This window comes from Triticum aestivum, chromosome 7A (genome assembly GCF_018294505.1).
Source record: "Triticum aestivum cultivar Chinese Spring chromosome 7A, IWGSC CS RefSeq v2.1, whole genome shotgun sequence".
NCBI classification, from domain to species: domain Eukaryota; kingdom Viridiplantae; phylum Streptophyta; class Magnoliopsida; order Poales; family Poaceae; genus Triticum; species Triticum aestivum.
The window spans coordinates 33,728,855-33,735,220 of NC_057812.1; positions in this window are offsets into that span (position 1 = coordinate 33,728,855).

The window sequence follows — 6,366 nt, forward strand, 5'->3', positions numbered from 1 at the left end:
TCACGGCCAGAGCCTCTCCAGGAGCTGCCGGTTCAGCCTTCCGCTTCTGTTTTCGACTGGTGTTTCCTTTTTCCGACTGACTTGGCTTGTGCTTGCCGCTTCGGAGTCGGTCTTCTTCTTCGCCGTTGGCGTACTTGGTAGCAATCTCCATCATCCGACTCAAGGTCATGTCACCGGTTCGACCAAACTTCAAACTCAGTTCTCTGTTCTTGACGCCATCTTTGAAGGCGCAGACTGCCTGATGATCAGACACATTCTCCACAGTGTGGTGCAAAGTGATCCACCTCTGAATATACTCTCTGAGAGTCTCATTAGCCTTCTGCACGCAGACTTGCAACTCTGTCAATCCAGCTGGTCGCTTGCAAGTTCCTTCAAACGTTCTGATGAACACTCGGGACAGATCCTCCCAAGTGTAAATGCTGCTAGGAGGTAATTGAGTCAACCATGCCCTGGCAGAACCTTCCAGCATGAGGGGTAAATGCTTCATGGCCACCTCGTCGCTCCCACCACCAATCTGAACTGCCACTCGGTAGTCCTCAAGCCAAGTTTCAGGCTTAGACTCACCAGTGAACTTGCTGACTCCTGTTGCCAACCTGAAATTGGGAGGGATAACTGCGGCTCTGATAGCTCTGCTGAAACATTCAGGACCGGAAACATGCACTCGACTGCTTGTGGGTACATCTCTGTCGAGTCCGCCTCGATGGGCTCTGTTCCGGTCGACCAAACCTTGCATGATAATGGATCGCGCGTCGAAGCCTGGTTCTCTGGGGTCGACTGGAACCCTTCGCCCTGTACTGTACTGACGCCTGTCATCTTGCTGCCAGGGAGCGTAAGACCCACCCCTCGGAGGGGAGTTGGGCACTCGACGTCTATCATCTCGGTCGAGTCGGTCGCCATATTGATCTCGCCGATTCTCGCGCCCTTCACGCCGCGGAGGTGATCTGGGGCTGTGAGCCGACTGAACCGTATTCGCAGTGACGGATCGACTGTGAATTCTGTTGCGCGACTGAGACACGGCTGAATTCTGATCTCCTGCTGCCCGGAGCAGATCCCTGATCTGCAGCAAACCTCTGCCAGCTTCCGACTGCGAAGGCTGGATGGACTCTGCTATACGGGTCGCAGCTGCTAAATTCTGGATTGGGGTTCGATATACCTGAGTCGGCGGGAAGAGTTGACGTCGATTGGTGTCGGGAATTCGTTGCCGCGCGCGCTCGTCGAGTGCTCGCTGGAGATTCTCCAGTCGAGTGCGTTCGGCCAAATTGGCCAGACGTGCCTCCTCTAAGGCACGAGCCTCGGGGGTTTCTCCTGCGATGGGAGTACGCAGGGCATCCACGTTCCTGCGGCGAAGTTCCTCTCTTTGCAGAGAGTCGAGTGGCTCGGGCTGGTACTCTTCGTGGCCTCGTGCAGGGTCGCCTCCGTCACCTGCTCCACCATCACGGGCGAAGCCAGGGGGACTGCGGGGCCCGTCGACCATCAAGATTTCTGCCGCTGGATCACTGCTATCGCACTCGGATGCAGTCTCTACGGAGCCAGTCGACAGATCGAACAAGCCGTAGAGAGATTCGTCTGGCTCGATTGCCGCAACTTGGGTGGTGGCCGATTGGCGAGCCACCGCGTGCCTCACCCATCGCTGAAGCCTCGACCGGCCCGAGCGCTTGCGCTGGCGGGAGACTGGGAGGGTGGACGATGGAGGGGCCGACCGATACTGGGTCGACGGTTGCCGCAGCAGACGGGGAGCGCATCAACGTCGAGTGGAGCCTCATGGAGCCACGCGGAGTCGTCGGCGATGAAGGTGAGAGTGCCGAGACGGATCTCTTGACCCTTGACCAAAACTCCAGCAGACAGCATGATGAAAGTACTCGGAAGAATCGCAACTTCTCCACAAAAATCGCTAAAACACCTGCCCCACAGTGGGCGCCAACTGTCGTGGTTCTAAGCCTGACAATAGAGTGGGGGGTAGGTATGGAGAGGCAAGGTCCTAGCTATGGAGAGGTTGTAAACACAAGGGATGTACGAGTTCAGGCCCTTCTCGGAAGAAGTAATAGCCCTACGTCTCGGAGCCCGGAGGCGGTCGAGTGGATTAAGAGTATATGAGTTACAAGGTGCCGAACCCTTCTGCCTGTGGAGGGGGGTGGCTTATATAGAGTGCGCCAGGACCCCAGCCAGCCCATGTAGGAGAGGGTTTAAGGTGAGTTAAGTCTAGGGCGTTACTGGTAACGCCCCACATAAAGTGTCTTTACTATCATAAAGCCTACTTAATTACAGGCCGTTGCAGTGCAGAGTGCCTCTTGACCTCCTGGTGGTCGAGTGAGTCTTCGTGGTCGAGTCCTTCAGTCAGTCGAGTGAGTCCTTCGTTGGTCGACTGGAAGGCGACCTCTTCTAAGGGTGTCCTTGGGTAAGGTACATAGATCAGGTCCATGACCCTACCCTAGGTACATGACCCCATCATGACCCCATGTGTCGGTACCCATAGAATATAAAATTGGCATTTCCAACTGCCTCAGGGGGATTCGAACCAGCGCCATGCGGGTGTGAGGTAAAGGGTCTAGCCAGTTCGGCTGATGCAGTGTGTTCGGCCGAACCAATTTGCCTCTCCTTAAGACATTTATCCAGACACAGACACCCGAAAAAAATCATGCACCGAGGTTGTGCTCCATGTGTGGCATAAGTGGTCCTGTGAAGCTGCAACTAGGACCAATGTTGATATATGTTGTTATTAGCTAGGGTACCAACACTATATAATGGCTTATGTGATCCTTGCTAGTAAAAAAACCATTATCCATGCTGGCCCAACTGGCACGTTTGACTGCAACGTGTCAATATTGGTGCATTTGGCCCTTATGGCATATGTGAGTCCAAAGAGACCATGATTAGTGAAAACACATGAAGATTGCTACATGACGGGTCGTTGGCGTGTCTTGGTATGCACTGTGCGTGCAATGTGAGTACGAAAAGTTGTTGCATGTCGAGACGTAGTTTATCGGTGCATGTGGATCCTATAGGCTTATTTGTTCCTTGTTTGTGGGCATGGTGCGTGTTGGCCCAAGTGACATGTTTCAGTGCATTGTGACATCTATTGGTGCATCTGACCCTTATACCAATTATTTGTGCAAACAGATCAAGATTGATACATGTCGGTCCATTGTCGCATCTTGGAGTGGAATGTGACTACAAGAATTGGTGAATGATTTGGACCCCTTATGGCATGTATCAATCTAATGATACCAATGTTGTTGCGTGTTGGTCAAGATGGTATCGACACGTGCATAAGTGGTCCTGCGAAGCTGCAACTAGGACCAATGTTGATATATGTTGTTATTAGCTAGGGTACCAACACTATATAATGGCTTATGTGATCCTTGCTAGTAAAAAACATTATCCATGTTGGCCCAAGTGGCTCATTTGACTGCAACGTGTCAATATTGGTGCATTTGGCCCTTAAAACTTTGTCTCAGGTGACAGTAAGACCGACTGATTCACCCTTTTGGAAAGGGCTTATGAAAGTAAAGCTTTCCTTGTTTAATAGGACAAAGTTTATTGTTGATGACGGTGCCAGCACGCGATTCTGGGAGGATACTTGGCTCGGAGAGGCACCCTTAGCCATCCAATACCCGTCTTTGTATCGTATTGTTCAACGACGTGAGGTTTTTGTTGCAACGGTATTACGATCAGTCCCCCTTAATATTCAGTTCAGAAGGGCGTTAGTGGGTAATCGTTGGGAAGAATGGTTACATCTAGTAAGTAGACTGATGGACGTTCAGCTTTCCCAACAATCCAATGAATTACGCTGGAAGCTTACTAGGTCGGGAGTATTTACAGTTAAATCAATATATGTTGATGTTATCAATTCAAGCTCGATCCCTAGTTCCAAACATGTTTGGGCTGTCAAAGTCTCTTTGAAAATCAAATTGTTTATGTGGTTTCTCCATAAACAAGTTATTTTAACTAAGGATAACTTGACAAAGCGTAATTGGACATGACCTACTAGGTGTAGTTTCTGTGATCGGGATGAGACGATCAAACACCTTTTTTCTTGATTGCCCGCTAGCTAAAGTTTTATGGAGGACGGTCCATATTGCTTTCAATATTACTCCACCGAGTTCAGTCAACACGTTATTTGGAACGTGGCTTAATGGGGTAGAGCCCGAGTTAGCGCGACATATTCGTGTTGGAGTCTGCGCCTTGGTGTGGGCACTCTGGAATTGCAGAAATGATTTGGTTTTTAACAGGACAGCACACATTCATTTTTTGCAGGTTATTTTCAGAGCCACGGCGTTGATCCGTTCGTGGTCGCTACTCACTCCGACGGAGGTCAGGGAGCGTTTGGTTACTGGATCTATCTGCTCGGAGATGGTACCTCGGGATATCTTCAACCAGTTTGGATGGTGGTCATGTAATAGGATAGGCAATTAGTTTACCTATCTCTCTTTAGCCAGCCGGTTGTGGCGTCCTTTATTTGGCTAGTTTATGTTTCTAGCCCATTTTGGCTCTGTGTGAGCTTTTTTTACTTTTTCCAGTTGGAGATTTTGAGACCTTGTTGGAACTTATTTATTTGGTTTAATAAGATGGCCGTATGCAGAGACCGGAGCATTAGAGAAACCCTCGCCTCTCACAAACGGACAGGGACGGAGCCAGAATTTACACATAAGAGGGCCAAAAGACAACAAGCAAAAAATACGGATACCTAAGCCTTAGGCTTGCATCTCTAACAGTTTACTCCTTTGCTTTACCGTCAGCTAGATTAAGTGTGCTCATTCGTTGGACTAGAATCGGTGCTATATTTTTATTAGCTGTCGGTGCTATATTTTTATTAGCTTTTGGTTGATTGCGCTAGAAACATACTATCATACAAGATACAACCAGATTCAGGTTGTCAAAACCAGTAACTCCGTAGAATGGATAAATTAGTTTCCTATTCATGACTATATATACACAATTTACAATTCATTTAGTCAAAAGTATATCACCAGTGCATCAGACCTAGTGATGATAAAACAAATCTACGCAGATAAGCTAATTGCATCTAATCGGAGAAACTTTTTAGTATGAATTCTAGAAAAAACTTTAACAATATAGCTCAGGCCATCAGCGAAGTAGACTAACTGCACAATATTCTTGTGTCGTTCCATCGTCACGGAGTCATGGGGCGCAGGCGCGCAGCATCACATCGCCGGCGGCGATAGATGTTGCAACCTTGTCGATTCAGTGCCAGTTTTCTCCTTCTGGCACTGCCCTAGGCTTGCAGCTCATCTCTGCGTCCGGTCTGCCGGCAAGGCAGCAACGTATCCGTGGATCGGGCGCCTACCTCTGTCCTGGCATCATCTTCCCTTCGCCCCTTCTTGATGGACGCGTGAGGGCATGTACAATGGTGTTATTTTAGGAGTGCCACGTAGGATAAATGATAAGGTGGAAGAGAGAGAATTCGTAAAAAAAAGGCTTGTCTTCTCTTTTTTAAGATAAGACAAGAGATGATCTCTTAGCACAATTTGTCTCACCATGCTTTAAGGAATTGCTAGTTATTGAAAATAAGGCTAAGATATAACCCATTGTAGATATATTTTTTTGTCATCTCTAAATTACATGCAAGACTTAAGATAAAACTGTTTTATCAACCATTGTACATGCCCTGATGGAGAGATCCGATAAGCGATAAGCAGCCAGCACTTGCAGGCTTAGCGGGTTGGAAAGCGGAAAGGAAGAGGTTAGCATCTAGCGATATGTGCGTGCGTAGTCTCTTTTTTTTTTTTGAGTAACTTGTGTGCGTGCGTAGTCCATCTCCAAGTCGTGGCTGCGTGCGGCAAGCCTGCAACTAAGCATCTCTTGTCATCTCCCTCAAAAAAAACATATCTTGTCCTCCACGATGGGCTGCCATTTTACTTGACCTCATTTTGTGCTTTTAGCAAAGAGATTGGGCTGTACCTATACATGGGCTGAGAGGGGGGGAGGGGGGATGTCTTAATTAATGGTGTCGCACAAGCTATCCCGGTTTATTCGATGGCATGTTTTAAATTACCCCGTGGTCTTTGCGAACACATTACTTCCATCATCAGAAAGTTTTGGTGGGGATGCAGAGAAGGTAAGAGGAAACCAGCTTGGGTTTCTTGGGACATTATGACAAGGCCCAAGTTTTTGGGTGGAATGGGGTTCAGAGACATAGAGATCTTTAACGTTGCACTATTGGACAGGCAATCATGGAGACTAATCCAGGAGCCGAACACTTTGAGTGCTAGGATTTTGAAATCAGTGTATTTCCCCGATACAACGGTTCTTGAGGCAGAACTTGGTGCAAAACCATCCCAAGTGTGGCGAGTGATTCTTGAGGGCAGGGATATCTTGAAGCAGGGCCTGATTAGAAGAATTGGGAAT